Source organism: Lithobates pipiens, unplaced genomic scaffold, assembly GCF_037356315.1.
Source record: "Lithobates pipiens isolate NorthernLeopardFrog02 unplaced genomic scaffold, aLitPip1_a1.2 Scaffold_10, whole genome shotgun sequence".
Taxonomy (NCBI): Eukaryota; Metazoa; Chordata; class Amphibia; order Anura; family Ranidae; genus Lithobates; species Lithobates pipiens.
In genome coordinates this window covers 32,768,279-32,786,733 of record NW_027507686.1, presented here as the reverse complement: position 1 = coordinate 32,786,733, position 18,455 = coordinate 32,768,279, and the positions used below count along the sequence as shown (strand labels likewise).

At 49.3% G+C, this 18,455-nt stretch overlaps 1 protein-coding gene across 1 annotated transcript in view; it reads right to left on the bottom strand.

Annotated features, from left to right (window-relative positions):
- LOC143929319 (solute carrier family 66 member 2-like) overlaps window positions 1-15,464 on the bottom strand; it is a 52,960-nt gene extending 37,496 nt beyond the window's left edge. The window contains exon 1 of the mRNA XM_077453411.1: window positions 15,322-15,464. The gene's annotated coding sequence lies outside the window, so the exon portion shown is untranslated. The remainder of the gene's footprint in view (window positions 1-15,321) is intronic.
- Window positions 15,465-18,455: the final 2,991 nt, after the last annotated feature.

The following is an 18,455-nucleotide window of genomic DNA, read 5'->3' as shown; positions in this document are numbered from 1 at the left end:
GCTCTGTGCCCCCCCCCTTCCTGTGAAATGTGTGCTCTGTACCCCCCTGTGTATTATGCATACCTCCCAACTTTTTGAGATGGGAACAAAGGACACTTATTAGCAAAAGTATGTAGGCATAGGACACACCCCCTGCCATGTCGCCTAAAGGAGAATTATACAAAAAATGATTAGACCCCTTTCACACTGGGGCACTTTGCAGGCGCTATAGTGCTAAAAATAGCACCTGAAAAGCACCCTGAAAGATCCGCTCCCGTCTCTCCAATGTGAAAGCCCCGATGGCTTTCACAGTGGAGCGGTGCGCTGGCAGGAAGCTAAAAGAAGTCCTGCTAGCAGCATCTTTGGAGCGGTGTGTATACCGCTCCTGCCCATTGAAATCAATGGGCGGTGCAGCTATACCGCCGGCAAAGCGTTTTGAGGGTGGTTTTAACCCTTTCTTGGCCGCTAGCGGGGGTAAAAGCACCCTGCTAGCGGCGAATTGCACCGTGAAATTGATGGCAAAGCGCTGCAAAAAATAGCAGTGCTTTACAGTCGACGCACCCACCGCCCCAGTGCGCAAGGGGCCTTAAAGACACAGGTGTTTTTTTTTTTAACACTACTATTCATTTATATTATATTTTGAAATTTAAAAATGCAGCAATTTAGAAGTTGGATGAAAGGTTTAGCACTGGGAAACACTTTTTGAAAAATAAATAGTGCATTTTATATACAACTCTATAGATCAGACCAAAATGAGGAACAAATGAGGAGGAAAGAGGGACAGAGGGACATTGCTCCAAATCAGGGACAGTTGGGAGCTATGGTGTGTGCTCAGTGTTCCCCCTGTGTGACATGTATGTGCTCTGTATCCCCTACCATGTGATATCTGTGCTTTATGCCCCCCTCCATGTGATATATGTGTGCTCTATGCCCCCCTCCATGTGATATATGTGTGCTTTGTGCCCTCCCCCACCACCCTCCATGTGATATGTGTGTGCTCTGTGCCCCACCCCCATGTGATATGTGTGTGCTCTGTGCCCCACCCCCATGTGATATGTGTGTGCTCTGTGCCCCACCCCCATGTGATATGTGTGTGCTCTGTGCCCCACCCCCATGTGATATGTGTGTGCTCTGTGCCCCACCCCCATGTGATATGTGTGTGCTCTGTGCCCCACCCCCATGTGATATGTGTGTGCTCTGTGCCCCCCTCCATGTGATATGTGTGTGCTCTGTGCCCCACCCCCATGTGATATGTGTGTGCTCTGTGCCCCACCCCCATGTGATATGTGTGTGCTCTGTGCCCCACCCCCATGTGATATGTGTGTGCTCTGTGCCCCCCTCCATGTGATATGTGTGTGCTCTGTGCCCCCCTCCATGTGATATGTGTGTGCTCTGTGCCCCACCCCCATGTGATATGTGTGTGCTCTGTGCCCCCCCATGTGATATGTGTGTGCTCTGTGCCCCCCCCATGTGATATGTGTGTGCTCTGTGCCCCCCCCATGTGATATGTGTGTGCTCTGTGCCCCCCCTCCATGTGATATGTGTGTGCTCTGAGCCCCCCCCCGTGTGATATGTGTGTGCTCTGAGCCCCCCCCCCGTGTGATATGTGTGTGCTCTGTGCCCCCCCCCCCGTGTGATATGTGTGTGCTCTGTGCCCCCCCTCCATGTGATATGTGTGTGCTCTGTGCCCCCCTCCATGTGATATGTGTGTGCTCTGTGCCCCCCCCCCCGTGTGATATGTGTGTGCTCTGTGCCCCCCTCCATGTGATATGTGTGTGCTCTGTGCTCCCCTCCATGTGATATGTGTGTGCTCTGTGCCCCACCCCCATGTGATATGTGTGTGCTCTGTGCCCCACCCCCATGTGATATGTGTGTGCTCTGTGCCCCACCCCCATGTGATATGTGTGTGCTCTGTGCCCCACCCCCATGTGATATGTGTGTGCTCTGTGCCCCACCCCCATGTGATATGTGTGTGCTCTGTGCCCCACCCCCATGTGATATGTGTGTGCTCTGTGCCCCACCCCCATGTGATATGTGTGTGCTCTGTGCCCCACCCCCATGTGATATGTGTGTGCTCTGTGCCCCACCCCCATGTGATATGTGTGTGCTCTGTGCCCCACCCCCATGTGATATGTGTGTGCTCTGTGCCCCACCCCTCACATTTTTGTAAATATTTTATTCTATCTTTTCATCTGACAACACTGAAGAAATGAAACTTTGCTACAATGTAAAGTAATGAGTGTACAACTTGTATAACAGCATACCTCCCAACTTTCTGAGATGGGAGTGTGGGACACCTATTAGCAAAAGTATGTAGGCATAAGACACACCCCTCAAGGAGAATTATACAAAAAAATGATTAGTTAAACCCACAAGTGCTTTATTTTTACCACTACTATTCCTTTATATTGGCTTTTGAAGTTTATAAATGCAGCAATTTAGAAATTGGATGAAAGGTTTAGCACTGGGAAACACTTTTTGAAAGATAAAAGGTGCATTTTATATACAACTAAATAGATCAGAGCAAAATGAGGGACAAATGAGGAGTAATGAGGGACAGAGGGACATTGCTCCAAATCAGGGACAGTTGGGAGGTATGTATAACAGTGAAAATGTCCAAATTGGGCCCAATTATTCATTTTCCCTCCCTGGTGTCATGTGACTCGTTAGTGTTACAAGGTCTCAGGTGTGAATGGGGAGCAGGTGTGTTAAATTTGGTGTTATCGCTCTCACTCTCTCATACTGGTCACTGGAAGTTTAACATGGCACCTCATGGCAAATAACTCTCTGAGGATCTGAAAAAAAAGAATTGTTGCTCTACATAAAGATGGCCTAGGCTATAAGAAGATTGTCAAGACTCTGAAACTGAGCTCACCAAAGAAGTTAAGAGCACATGCTCAGCGTCATATCCAGAGGTTGTCTTTGGGAAATAGACATATGAGCAGTGCTGTGTTTTGGCCTAGGCCGACAAAGGCCCAGGCCTATGGTGGCACTTTGCAGGGGGCAACAAAAAAGCCCCCTGCACGAAAAAAGCACCCGTGCCCTCCTCCCGCACGCAGGGCCAGCATCAGGGGAGTACAGCTGAAGAGAGCATGGGCGTCGGGGGTGACAACAGGAAGCATTTTTTTGGGTGCCATTGAGCCACCCCCCTCCTCTCTTCCCTTGGCAAAGCAGTGACAGCGCCGCTTCTCCATTTTCCAGAGAGTTTTCAGCAGCGCTGTGACAGGGAGAGGCGAGCTGTGGGCTGACTGTGCATCTATCCCACTCGCCCCCCCCCCCCCCTTTCTCCTGTTTAGCCGAAGGCAAAGGTGAGAGCGGCTCTAATTGGGTTAACAGTGTCGCCACCCAGCTTCCTGCCCGCTGTTTCCCTCACCATTGGCCTCAACAGAGAGCCAATCAGAAGCCACTGGGGGGGGGGGCATCATGGGAAATGTAGTCCCTCAAGATTGGCATCCCCAGTGTGTCCACAGACAGCATGCTACAGTCCCCCAGCATGCATGCATGTACTCTGCTGGGGGGAGAACATGGAACCCGGCAAAAAGCAGAGGAATTGAGTGCTACAGAAAAAGAGAAAAAGAGAGTACTGTGCTGGGGAAAGCCAGACAAAAAGCCAGGCTGTACCCACACCACCAGAGAGCCAGGCTGTACCCGCACCACCAGAGAGCCAGGCTGTACCCACACCACCAGAGAGCCAGGCTGTACCCGCACCACCAGAGAGCCACGCTGTACCCGCACCACCAGAGAGCCAGGCTGTACCCGCACCACCAGAGAGCCACGCTGTACCCGCACCACCAGAGAGCCACGCTGTACCCGCACCACCAGAGAGCCATGCAGTACCCGCACCAACAGAGAGGGAGCCACGCTGTACCCGCACCACCAGAGAGGGAGCCACGCTGTACCCGCACCACCAGAGAGGGAGCCACGCTGTACCCGCACCACCAGAGAAAGAGCCATGCTGTACCCGCACCACCAGAGAAAGAGCCATGCTGTACCCGCACCACAAGAGAGAGAGCCATGCTGTACCCGCACCACAAGAGAGAGAGCCATGCTGTACCCGCACCACAAGAGAGAGAGCCATGCTGTACCCGCACCACGAGAGAGAGCCATGCTGTACCCGCACCACGAGAGAGAGCCATGCTGTACCCGCACCACAAGAGAGAGAGCCATGCTGTACCCACACCACAAGAGAGAGAGCTATGCTGTACCCACACCACCAGAGAGAGAGCCACGCTGTACCTGCACCACCAGAGAGGGAGCCACACTGTACCTGCACCACCAGAGAGAGAGCCACGCTGTACCTGCACCACCATAGCGAGAGCCACGCTGTACCAGCACCACCATAGCGAGAGCCACGCTGTATCCGCACCACCAGAAAGAGAGCCAGAGGTCTGTGTAACGTTTACAGTGGAGGCGGACACAGTAACTGGGGAGGGGGGGGGCAGATAACAGATGCACACGTGGAGTGATGGGAGGGAAGTGGGGGGGGGGGGTAAGGGTTGTTGCATCCCTCTGTCCTCCTCCCATGAAGATGATAGGGCGGATCCTAAAAAGGAAGGGTTGTGACCTTCACAGGAAGGGGTGGGTCATATTTAAATGAGGGGGTGCACGAGTTTAGTAAGGCCTAAGGCAGCACAAACCTAAATACACCACTGCATATGAGTGCTGCCAGCATTGCTGCAGAGGTTGAAGGGGTGGGGTGGGGGGGGGTCAGCCTGCCAGTGCTCAGACCATACGCTGCACACTGCATCAAATTGGTCTGCATGGCTGTCGTCCCAGAAGGAAATCTCTTCTAAAGATGATGCACAAGAAAGCCTGCAAACAGTTTGCTAAAGACAAGCAGACTAAGGACATGGATTACTGGAACCATGTTCTGTGATCTGATGAGACCAAGATAAACTTATTTGGTTCAGATGGGGTCAAGCGTGTGCGGTGACAACCAGGGGAGGAGTACAAAGACAAGTGTCTTGCCAACAGTCAAGCATGGGGGTGGGAGTGTCATGGTCTGGGGCTGCATGAGTGCTGCTGGCACTGGGGAGCTACAGTTCATTGAGGGAACCAGGAATGCCAACATGTACTGTGACATACTGAAGCAGAGCATGATCCCCTCCCTTCAGAGACTGGCCCGCAGGGCAGTATTCCAACATGATAACGACCCCAAACACATCTCCAAGACAATCACGGCCTTGCTAAAGAAGCTGAGGGTAAAGGCGATGGACTGGCCAATCATGTCTCCAGACCTAAACCCTATTGAGCATCTGTGGGGCATCTTCAAATGGAAGGTAGAGGAGCGCAAGGTCTCCAACATCCACCAGCTCTATGAATTTGTCATGGAGGAGTGGAAGAGGACTCCAGTGGCAACCTGTGAAGCTCTGGTGAACTCCATGCCCAAGAGGTTTAAGGCAGTGCTGGAAAATAATGGTGACCACACAAAATATTGACACTTTGTGCCCAATTTGGACATTTTCACTTAGGGGTGTACTCACTTTTATTGTCAGCGGTTTAGACATTAATGGCTGTTTGTTGAGTTATTTTGAGGGGACAGCAAATGTACACTGTTATACAAGCTGTACACTCACTACTTTACATTGTAGGAAATGTATTTCTTCAATGTTGTCACATAAAAAGATAGAACAAAATATTTACAAAAATGTGAGGGGTGACCTCACTTACGATGTGCTCTTTACCCCCCCCCCCCCCCCCCATGTGATATATGTGCTCACATGTAAAAATGTGTGCTTTGTGTTGTGACCCCCCCCTCCATGGGATATGTGTGCTCTGTGCCCCCCCCCCCCCCCCCCTCAATGTGATATGTGTGCTCTGTGTAGGGTTGCCACCTTTTCTTCAAGTTAAACCCGAACAGTTTAGAGGCGCCCGGCATTTTTATTTTTTTCATAGTATAAACTATATATATATTTTGTTATTAAATAACATTTCTAATGATAGAAAGTTAATAACAAGAGTCCCCCTTTACATCTGGATCCACAGAGTTCCCCTTTTACATCTGAACTCGCAGAGTTCTTTTTCACTGTAAGGGAGGACTCTGCAGACTCTGATGTAAGGAAGAACTCTGGGGCCTCTAACATAAGGGATGCTCTGGGAACCCTGATTTATGGGGGGACACTGAACACTCTGATGTACGTAGAGGACTCTGATGTAAGGGGAAATACTGTGGCCTCTGGTTTAAAGGGGAACTCTGATGTAAGGGGTGCTCTGAGAACCCTGATTTGCCTCAGTGTACTTACTCAGAGGCAGGAGAGAGAAGGGGGGTAGGCTTCAATCACAGACAGGGATGGATGGTGAGCTCACTCACTCCTTGGCAGTCCGCACCTCTCATCCAGATGTATCTGAGGCTGCTGGACTTCAATCCTCGGCTCTATGCCTCAGAAAAAGAAAGTTGGGGCTGGAAATTTGGAGTGTGGGCAGACACAGAGGAGTAGGGGTAGGGGGGAAGAGGTGCAGATTGAGCCCTCTCTCCTATCACATCTGTGGGTGTGTTTTTTTTTGGGGGGGGGGGGGTTGTTAATGCCGGCTTTATGTGTTGTGAAGGAGTGACAGACACACTCAGCTTAGACAACTGCAGCCAGCATCCCTGCTGGTAAGCCATAGTCCAGTCTAAATAATGTGTCCGGGTTTCAGGCAGTCTAAAACCTGGACAGGTGGCAACCCTAGCTCTGTGCCCCCTCCTCAATGTAATATGTGTGCTCTGTGCCTCCCTCAATGGGATATGTATGCTCTGTCCCCCCCATGGGATATGTGTGCTCTGTGCTCTCCTCCATGTAAAAATGTGTTCTCTGTGCCCCCCTCCATGAGATATGTGTGCTCTGTGCCCCCCCCCCCCCCCATGTGCTCTGTTCCCCTCTCCATGTGATATGTGTTCTCTGTGCCCTCCTCCACGTAATATGTGTGCTCTGTGCCCCCTCTCAATGTGATATGTGTGCTCTGTGTACCCCTGTGTGATATGTGTATGCTCTGTGCCCCTCTCTGTGTGATATTAGTGCTCTTTGCCCCCCTCCATGTGATATGTGTGATCTGTGCCCCCTATGTGATATATGTGTGTTCTGTGCCCCCTCCATGTACTCTGTGCACCCCTGTGTGATATATGTGTGCTCTGTGCCCCCCTCCATGTTATATGTGTGCTCTATGCCCCCCTCCATGTGATATGTGTGCTCTGTGCCCCCCATGTGATATGTGTGCTCTGTGCCCCCCTCCATGTTATATGTGTGCTCTATGCCCCCCTCCATGTGATATGTGTGCTCTGTGCCCCCCCATGTGATATGTGTGCTCTGTGCCATCCTCCATGTTATATGTGTGCTCTGTGCCCCCCTCCATGTGATATGTTAGCTCTGTGCCCCCTCCTGGGTGATATATATGTGCTTTGTGCCCCCTCCATGTGATATGTGTGCTCTGTGCCCCCCTCCCAGGTGATATATATGTCCTCTGTGCCCCCCTCCATGTGATATGTGTGCTCTGCGTCCCCGGCGTGTAATTAGGGCCAGATTTAGACTTTGGAGGGCCTAGGGCACGTCAGGTTTGGGAGGCCCCTCATACATAAAGTTGGTTTACATTCTTAATGACAGGCATACATTTTTAAAATGTATGACACAAATTCATTATGAGGCCATGTGTGTTTGCAAGAGCTACTATAATTTAATGACACAATAATATACAAGTCCAGAGTACTTTTTTTTTCTTTAATATTATTTTGTAAGGTGGAGCTTCTATCAGGGGGGGCCCAGGCTAGTTGCCCCCTTTATAAATCCAGGACTGTGTGTGATGATTCCATCCAGGATCTTCATGTGTTCTCTTACTTGTACACACGGCTGTACAGAGAGCAGCGCTGCCATCTAGTGTTCATTATACAAAGTGACAGTTTGGGGGGAGTTCATGTGGAATTGGTACACGGTGCTAGTAAGTGGACCTGTCATTCAATATGGACATGCAGAGGCGGCTCTTTAATTAGGCAAATTAGGCGATTGCCTTAGGCCTCGCCCACAGGAAGGGCCTCGCCATCGAGCGATTGCCTAATTTGTCTCTGAGGTGTTGTGCTGCACTGTCTGCTGCTGTGTGGAGTGTCTCTCAAACGGCGGGGTGAGCGAGCGGCGGGCGCGCTGCACACAGCTGCAGACAGAGTGAGCTCCGCGGCGGTGGATGAGGGGGGTGATAAGAGTATGTCCGACTGTCTAATATGCATGGCTTAGGCTGCCTGTGTGTCCAATAGCAGCAGCGCTGTCCTCCGAGTCCTAGCCCTTCCTTCCCCTAACGGCGGCCCCATTGCATGCCGGGAATTGTAGTTCTCCCACAGAGCACAGGCACATAGACTTTAACATGGCCGTCTGGTGCCTGTGCTCTGCAGAGACTACAACTCCCAGATTGCACTGCAGGGCAGAGCTAGAACATCATGTGTTGCTTCTCCAACTGAGTCCTGCTGCCTTTACAAATTTGTCACCAAGGCGAGGAGCAGGATCATCAGGTACAGTTTATATATAGGTTTTTCATATATATATATATATATATATATATATATATATATATGAAAAACCTAACAACAATGCACCCCCACCAAATCTAAGAGTCCAAAGGCCATATTAACTCTGCATTGACAAGACAGTTTTATTTTCACACATTCTAAAAATAACTTTTCATCTGCTTTACTGAGGATGCTTTACAGTGGCTGTGTTTGATGGCATGGTGGCTGCAATTGATGGCACAGTGGCTGGGTTTAATGGCACAGTGGCTGCAATTATTGAGCACAGTGGCTGCGTTTGATGGCACAGTGGCTGCATTTGATGGGCACGGTGGCTGTGTTTGATGGCACAGTGGCTGCGTTTGATGGCACAGTGGCTGAGTTTGATGGGCACAGTGGCTGCGTTTGCTGGCACAGTGGCTGCATTTGATGGCGCAGTGACTGCATTTGATGGGCACAGTGGCTGAGTTTGATGGCACGGTGGCTGCAATTGATGGCACAGTGGCTGCATTTGATGGGCACAGTGGCTGAGTTTGATGACACGGTGGCTGCATTTGATGGGCACGGTGGCTGTGTTTGATGGCACAGTGGCTGCAATTGATGGGCACAGTGGCTGCGTTTGATGGCACAGTGGCGGCGTTTGATGGCACAGTGGCTGCGTTTGATGGCGCAATGACTGCATTTGATGGGTACAGTGGCTGAGTTTGATGGCACGGTGGCTGCAATTGATGGGCACAGTGGCTGAGTTTGATGGCACGGTGGCTGCAATTGATGGGCACAGTGGCTGAGTTTGATGGCACGGTGGCTGCAATTGATGGGCACGGTGGCTGCAATTGATGGGCACAGTGGCTGCATTTGATGGGCACGGTGGCTGTGTTTGATGGCACAGTGGCTGCGTTTGATGGCACAGTGGCTGCATTTGATGGCACAGTGGCTGCGTTTGATGGGCACAGTGGCTACGTTTGATGGCGCAGTGACTGCATTTGATGGGCACAGTGGCTGAGTTTGATGGCACGGTGGCTGCAATTGATGGCGCAGTGGCTGCATTTGATGGGCACGGTGGCTGCATTTGATGGGCACAGTGGCTGAGTTTGATGGCACAGTGGCTGCAATTGATGGGCACAGTGGCTGTGTTTGATGGCACGGTGGCTGCTTTTGTTGGCACGGTGGCTGCGTTTGATGTCGCAGTGGCTGCGTTTGATGGGCACAGTGGCTGCGTTTGATGGGCACAGTGGCTGCGTTTGATGGCACAGTGGCTGTGTTTGATGGCACGGTGGCTGCTTTTGTTGGCACGGTGGCTGCGTTTGATGTCGCAGTGGCTGCGTTTGATGGGCACAGTGGCTGCGTTTGATGGCACAGTGGATGCGTTTGATGGCACAGTGGCTGTGTTTGATGGCGCAGTGGCTGCATTTGATGGGCACAGTGGCTGAGTTTGATGGCATGGTGGTTGCAATTGATGGTGCAGTGGCTGCATTTGATGGGCACAGTGGCTGAGTTTGATGGCACAGTGGCTGCAATTGATGGGCACAGTGGCTGTGTTTGATGGCACGGTGGCTGCGTTTGATGAGCACAGTGGCTACGTTTGATGGCGCAGTGACTGCATTTGATGGGCACAGTGGCTGAGTTTGATGGCACGGTGGCTGCAATTGATGGCGCAGTGGCTGCATTTGATGGGCACGGTGGCTGCATTTGATGGGCACAGTGGCTGAGTTTGATGGCACAGTGGCTGCAATTGATGGGCACAGTGGCTGTGTTTGATGGCACGGTGGCTGCTTTTGTTGGCACGGTGGCTGCGTTTGATGTCGCAGTGGCTGCGTTTGATGGGCACAGTGGCTGCGTTTGATGGGCACAGTGGCTGCGTTTGATGGCACAGTGGCTGTGTTTGATGGCACGGTGGCTGCTTTTGTTGGCACGGTGGCTGCGTTTGATGTCGCAGTGGCTGCGTTTGATGGGCACAGTGGCTGCGTTTGATGGCACAGTGGATGCGTTTGATGGCGCAGTGGCTGCATTTGATGGGCACAGTGGCTGCAATTGATGGGCACAGTGGCTGCGTTTGAGGGCACAGTCGCTGCGTTTGAGGGCACAGTGGCTGCGTTTAAGGGCACAGTGGCTGCGTTTGATGGCACAGTGGTTGCGTTTGATGGCACAGTGGCTGCGTTTGATGGCGCAGTGGCTGCATTTGATGGGCACAGTGGCTGAGTTTGATGGGCACAGTGGCTGCAATTGATGGGCACAGTGGCTGCGTTTTGGCACAGTGGCTGCGTTTGAGGGCACAGTGGCTGCGTTTGATGACACAGTGGCTGTGTTTGATGACACAGTGGCTGCGATTACTGGCACGGTGGCTGCTTTTGATGGCACAGTGGCTCCTGTATCATTGTCCGCCCACAGTCTCTGACCATTTCCTGTATCATTATCTGCGCACAGTATCTGACCATCTCCTGCATCTTTGTGGCATGATTGTCTGTCAGCACCCTGTCAGTGGCTCCAACTTTTCATACCGTGTTAGCCAGGTAAGAGTTTGCTTGTTATTACCATAATAAAACCGTCTCCTGTATCATTGTCTCTGCAAGTCTCTGACCGTCTCCTGTATCCTTGTCCACACACAGTCTCTGACCGTCTCCTGTATCCTTGTCCACACACAGTCTCTGACCGTCTCCTGTATCATTGTCCACACACAGTCTCTGACCGTCTCCTGTATCATTGTCCACACACAGTCTCTGGCCATCTCCTTATTCATTGTCCACACACAGTCTCTGACCATCTCCTGATTCATTGTCCACACACAGTCTCTGACCATCTCCTGTATAATTTTCCGCAGTCTATGACCATCTCCTGCATGATTGTCTGTCAGCACCCTGTCAGTGGCTCCAACGTTTGATACCATGTTAGCCAGGTAAGAGTTTGCTTGTCATTACCATAATAAAACCATCTCCTGTATCATTGTCCACAGTCTCTGACCCTTGCCTGTATCATTGTCTGCACAGTCTCTGACCGTCTCCTGTATAATTGTCTGCATAGACTCTGACCATCTCCTGTATCATTGTCCACACACAGTCTCTGACCATCTCCTGTATCATTGTCCACACACAGTCTCTGACCATCTCCTGTATTATTGCCCGTACACAGTCTCTGACCATCTCTTGTATCATGGATGTGAGGTCGGTGACTGTCCTTTAGCTGGATTGGACTGTCTCTTAGCTGGGCTGTCTCTTATCTGGGACTGTCCCTTAGCTGGATTGGATGGGTCGGACTATGTCTATCAGCTGGGTTGGACTATGACTATATCCCTCAGCTGGGACTGCTCCTTAGCTGGATTGGACTTGTTGCATTAAACAGGTTATGTTTTAGAATATGTTGTAAAATTACTTTTTTTTTTGTTTTATACTTTGTTGACAAATTAATTTCACATTTATGAGACAGCACAAAGGATAATGAGTAGGCAGCTGCACAATTTGATCTATATCTGTGTGCGTGTAACATATATACCCACCCACCCTATGTTTAATGATATTTGATTAAAGAATAATTGGCTAGAGAAATTTATAGAAACGGTGAATTCATAGTTCATAGGAATTAAGTTAATATATGCATTCATACAGTTAATTTTTATCATTTTTATAATATTTTTCCCATTATGGGCGTGAGTGGGGCCTCATGTCTAAGTTTTGCCTAAGGCCTCAGAAAGTCTAGAGCCGCCTCTGTGGACATGTATGCTACATTTACTTCTCACAGAAACCATACTACTGCTGCTGTCAGTAAGTTGAGCTGGGAAAGTCTTTGATTTTGTTTTACATGCGTTGCCCTTCCATGTGCTCCTTGCTGGAAAAAAGGCCAGCTATGGGTGAGGGCAGGGGCCATTTGTTTGTACTGATGTAATATTGGAGAGGGGGCACACTGGACCCCTTTGCTGCCCCTGTGCTGTATGCACCCCTGTGTCTTTATGGAGGGGTGGGCTCCCTCCAGGCTCACCTGCCCTCTGCCTATTCATTATAATGCATGTGCTTCCACTATGGAGGCTCTCAAAATTTAGAGTTAGGACTACAGATAATACTGGGGTGCCTTGGCGGGGCCTGTAGCTCACGCATGTACCTGCAAATGTGTGCGAACTAAACCCCTGTTTTTAACGCATACTGTTAGAAAGGATAATTCAGTTGGTCACAGATTGGTTGGCAAGTTGAGCTGGGAATTTTTGTTTGGTTTTGTTCTATCTGACTTGCTTCAGCTTCTAATGCACATTGTGAGAAGCTCACAGTGTGCAGTGAGTAAGCCATTTCAGTCTAGGAGAGGAATCTGTACTACTGTGCAAGACTGGGGGAGGGAAGGCCGGAGGTCAGAAGGTTTCCAAGGAGACCAAAGCCTACAAAACACCGTTCTGAGGTTATGGGTGTTTGCAAGAGCTACCATAATTCAGTTTTAAAAGCGACAAAATATACCAGTCCAGAGTACTTTTTTTTATTTTATTGTTTAATATTATTTTGTGTGGGGTGGGGACTTCTGTCAGGGTATTTGCCCCTTTCATAAATCCAGCACCGTGTGTGATGATTCTATTAAAGCGGAGCTCCACCCAAAAGTGGAATTTCTGCTTTAAGCACTCCTCGCCCCCTGACATGCCATATGGCATGTCATTTTTTTGGGGGTGGGGAGTGGGTACTTAGTTTAGAGTGGGACTTCCTGTCCCACTTCCTCCTTCTTGCTCTTGGCCGCCTAGGCGACTCCTCCTCTCCCTGTAGGTGACCCCTCCCCTCCCCCTAGGCGACTCCTCCCCTCCCCCTAAGTGGCCCCTCCCTGCCAGCAATCTTCTGGGACACGCGACTAGCAGAGCACAGCCAAAAGCTGTCATGGCTGGGTGCCCACAGTGGCTATGATGGCACCTGCGGAGAGGAGCGAGGCTCCGGCGGCCACATCACTGGACCGTGGGACGGTGAGTGTCTGTTTATTAAAAGTCAGCAGCTACACTTTTTGTAGCTGCTGACTTTTAATAAACGAAAAAACTGGAACTCCGCTTTTTCGGAAACCCCCCCCCCCCCCATGGTGTCACATTTGGCACCTTTCAGGGGGGAGTGGGTGCAGATACCTGTATAATACAAGTATTAGTACCCACTTCCAGCAATAAACTTCTGCAGGAGTCACGCCCCCCCCCCCCCCCCCCCTTGCTCTCTCCTGGGAAACACACAGTTCCCAGGAGAGAGCGGGGACCAGTTAGGACACGCAGAGCGACTTGCACATGCGCAGTAGGAAATCGGGAGGTGAAGCAGCAACATTTCACTCCCTGATTCCCTCACCGAGGATGGCTTCGGCTGCCGACATCGCTGTAACCCGGGACAGGTAAGTGTCAATTTATTAAAAGTCAGCAGCTGCAGTATTTGTAGCTGCTGGCTTTTAATTTTTTTATTTATTTTTTTTTTTTTTGGTGGACCTCCTCTTTAAAGAGGGATTCCACCAAAAAAAAAAAAAAAAAATATTAAAAGCCAGCAGCTATAAATACTACAGCTGCTGTCTTTTAATAAATGGACACTCACCTGTCCCGGGTTCCAGCGATGCCGGCAGCCGAGGCCGATCGATCGCTCAGCTCTCGGCTGCTGCCGCCACCATTCTAGGTGAGGGAATCAGGAAGTGAAGCGAATCGGCTTCACTTCCCGGTTCCCTACTGCGCATGTGCGAGTGTGTGTCCCAGCAGACAGCGCGGCAGGGCAGGAAATGGCGTAGACTCACACGGGAGTCTATGCCCGGAAGTGGGTGTAAATACCTGTCTTTGACAGGTATCTCCACCCCCCTAAAAGGTGTCAATTGTGACACCGGAGGGGGGGAGGGATCCGATCAGCGGAGGTTCCACTTTAGGGTGGAATCCCGCTTTAAGGATCTTCATGAGTTCTCTTACCGGTACACATGGCTCCCACTATACAGAGAGCAGCGCTGCCATCTAGTGTTCATTATACAAAGTTAGGAGAGTTCACGTGGAATTGGTACACAGTGCTAGTAAGTGGACCTATCAATCAATATGGACATGTATGTTACATTTACTTCTCACAGTACTGCTGCTGTCAACACCTCCTGCTGTATCTTTCATAGCATAAAACCCCTCATAATGGGCACAGCAGGTGTACAGACTTGGGAACTCAGCACAGGGATGGTGGGAGCCCCTCACAATGGGCACAGAGGTGTACACCCTAAAGCTCAAACACACATGCGTGTGTCATATATATATATATATATATATATATATATATATATATATATATATATATATATATATATATATATATATATATATATATATATATATATATATATATATATATATATATGGCCCTGGCACATTGGTCTCCCTGCTGGCACAGTGACAGAGAAGTGCATAAGCACTTCTCTTATGGTTGAACCGGTAAGAGGGAGATATTTCCCATCTCCCCACTTCTACACAAAGCGAAAATGCTAATGCACACTAGGTGATTAGGGTGTGCCCAGGCACATCTGGAACGCCCTGTGCACACACCTATGATAGTAGGTGTACAGACCCGGGCACCCCACATGGTTCCAAAATCAAAATATTTAATTCCTCCTAAAGTATGTTTATCTCAGCACACCTCATTTCCTGTCCAGGATCCGACCCAGTGCCAACCTTTTCCAGATGCTCCCTAAACTTGAAAAGACCCTGTCAGCCCCTTTAAGCTTTTAAAGGTAAAAGTCGTGCCTTGGAACCACTAGATGGTGCTATTACCTTCATTGGCCAAAAATCTTCCTCTGTGCATGCCTCTAAAACTAGTAGTACCCCATTTTGGTGCCAAGATGGTGCTAAAGTACATAGGAAATTAGTCCCTGTTTATCATGGTACACAGTGACCCCCTCCCCCATTCATCACCCCCCCCCCCATACAAACCAACCTGACATGGAGATTTCTCATTGTTCTGGCTCAGAACGTTCCATTGCCGACATCCCATAAATAAGGAATATTTCCCATCGGAATGACACCACCGATTGCTGAATATCCATGGCGTTCTCTCACGGAGGGGTTGTTATGTCAGCTACAAACACAGGATACTCCTCAAATGACTTTGACTAAATATAGTTTTATAGAGTGATCGAGACAGGTGACAAGATAGAAGGTGGGGGGGGGGGGTCATCTTCCCTCTTCCCGGACGGAAATTCTCCGGAGATCAACGATATCAGATATCACCTGTGCACACGGACTGGTCAGCTAATCATATACAGCGATGGAAGTGACCCCCTCCTCCGACATTCTACATATATCCCATCACCGACCACCAGAAAGTATTACATTGTATCCAGTGTGTGGAGGGTGAGAACCTCAAAATAATCCTTCGATCGATGAGGAGCTCTGATCACTCCAGGTTTGTGTGAAGTTGTATGTTCTGTGGATGGTCAATAGGAAATCCTATATATAAGAATCCCCCTACAACCACCCAGAATTATATTTTACTGACGGATGAAGTTTAACCACTTGCCTACCGGGCCCTTTCTGACATGTCGCTCTTACATGTAAAAATCAACTTTTTTTTGCTAGAAAATGTCTTAGAACCCCCTCATTATATACTTTTTTTTTTTTAAGCAGAGACCCTATAGAACAGGGGTAGGGAACCTATGGCTCTCGAGCCAGATGTGGCTTTTTTGATGGCTGCATCTGGCTCTCACCTCTCAATCTGCGGATTGCGTGGTGTGCCGATCCGTGGATTGAGCCCATAGGAAAGGCCGCAGCTTCGGCCTAGCTGAGGAGCTGCAGCCATCTTGGTACACCCGGCGGCGGCCTAGGTGATGCCATCATCACCCGCCTCAACTGCTCATGGATCTGCCTGCCTGTGTAGTGGTAAGCAAGCAGACAATCGTAGGGGAGATGTGGCTATTACAGTTATAATTTAAATTAGTCGATTAACCGATTAAAAAAAAAAAGAAAATGAGTTTTAAACATATTGTATGGCTCTCACAGAATTACATTTTAAAATATGTGTGCATTGTGGAGTTCATGGCTCTCTCAGCCAAAAAGGTTCCCTACCCCTGCTATAGAATAAAATGGTGGGAGTTGCAATTTGTTTATATCACACGGTATTTGCACAGCGATTTTTCAAACACTATTTTTGGGGGAAAAAAAAAACACTTTCAAAGTTAGCCCATTTTTTTTTGCATAATGTGAAAGATGATGTTACGCCGAGTAAATAGACACCTAACATTTTAAAATTGCGTCTGCCAGTGGAATGGCGGCAAACTACAGTACTTTCTGGTGCTAGAATTATTGCTCTCGTTCTGATGTTCTCGACAATACCTCACATGTGGGGTTCGATCGCTGTTTACATGTGTGTGCGGGAGTAACGTATGCATTCACATTTGTGCGTAAACATGGTGGGACGGGGGCACATTGAATATTTTTTTTTTTTTACAAACATATTTTTTTATACTTTTTTTTGTACTAACTTTATTGCCATTACAAAGCATGAACAACATCCCTTGGGATAGCATGAGCCTTGACAGGTCCTCTTTCTATTAGACCCCAAATCTGTCCTCTGGCCTCCCATGTAGCCAATGGAAAACAAATCGAAAACTATTCGAAAACTATTTGAAATTTATTCAAAAGCTATTCTAAACTGATTCGAATTACATCCAAATATTTTTTCCGTTATTTCGGATTCGTTTTAAGTTTGTTATTATTGTAATTCGGAAATTTGGATACATCCGAATTTCCTGAGAAACTCAAAATTTGTCTAAATTTCAACTCGGAACGAAACAATCTGCAATGTCTACCCCCAACACACGTTTGCTTTGGTCTCCTTGGATACCTTCTGACCTTCGGCCAGTCTTGCACAGTTGACAGACACAGATAAGTCCGATCGGCTACTTACCTGGCCGTTGCTGGCCAGGTAAATAAAGGGGCCGAACCAGAAGTAACCAACAGCTCATCTCTTCCGGTTTCCAGGGTTACAGAGAGAGGGGAACAACGTCAGTTCCTCTCCCTCTGTACAGGGCAACCATCACCGCCGGCCGCATTACTCCCAGCCTCTGCAATGGGACTGGAGAGCCCAGGAGAGGCAGTGGTGGGGGGAAAAACCCCCTTTTCCCACCCGCAAAAGTGATCGAGTGGCTAATTAGCCACTCAAATCACTTCTGCCTTGAAGAGAATCGCCGGCTGAAAAGATCAATACCAGGATGATGCCTGTAGGTGCCAGTATCATCCCGGTATAACCACTGTCCATGTATGCCCTCCTGGCGGGAAGTGGTTTATATTCCGCCTTCCCTGGTTCCTTCCTCCCCCCTCATCACCGTGATAATGACATTTTTTTTTATTAAATCCTTTCCGTTTTCATGACCTTGTATTAGATGGCCTGATGTCATCACTGGGTCTCTGTGCTTCTCTATGCAATGCAGGCAGATCATGGCTGGTGGGAGGAGCCAGCAGGGTGTTGTACATAGCTTCCTGAAAACATCCCAGAATCCTGCCCCCCGCACTCCTCTCAAGAGACCTCAGTCCTGACCAGGGGTTTTAATGCATACAGTTAGACAGGATCATTTGGTTGGTTGCAGACTGGTCGGTAAGGTTGAGCTGGGAAATTATTTGGTTTTGTTTTGCATGCGTGGCCCTTCAATGTGCTCCTTGCTGCAAAGGCCAGCTATAGGTGAAGGCAGGGGCCATTTGTTTGTACTGATGTAATATTGGAGAGGGGGCACACTGGACCCCTTTGCTGCCCCTGTGCTGTATGCTGGGTGTCCAGTGCACCCCTGTGTCTTTATGGAGGGGTGGGCTCCCTGCAGGCTCACCTGCCCCCTATCTATCCATTATAATGTATGTGCTTCCACTATGGAGGCTCTCAAATTTTAGAGTTAGGACTACATAATACTGGGGTGCCCTGGCGGGGCCTGTAGCTCACGCATTTACCTGCAAATGTGTGGTGTGCAGACTAAACCCCTGATTTTAACTTTAGACAGGATAATTTGGTTGGTTGCAGACTGGTCGGTAAGTTGAGTTGGGAATTTCTTTGGTTTTGCTCTATCTGATTTGCTGCAGCTTCTA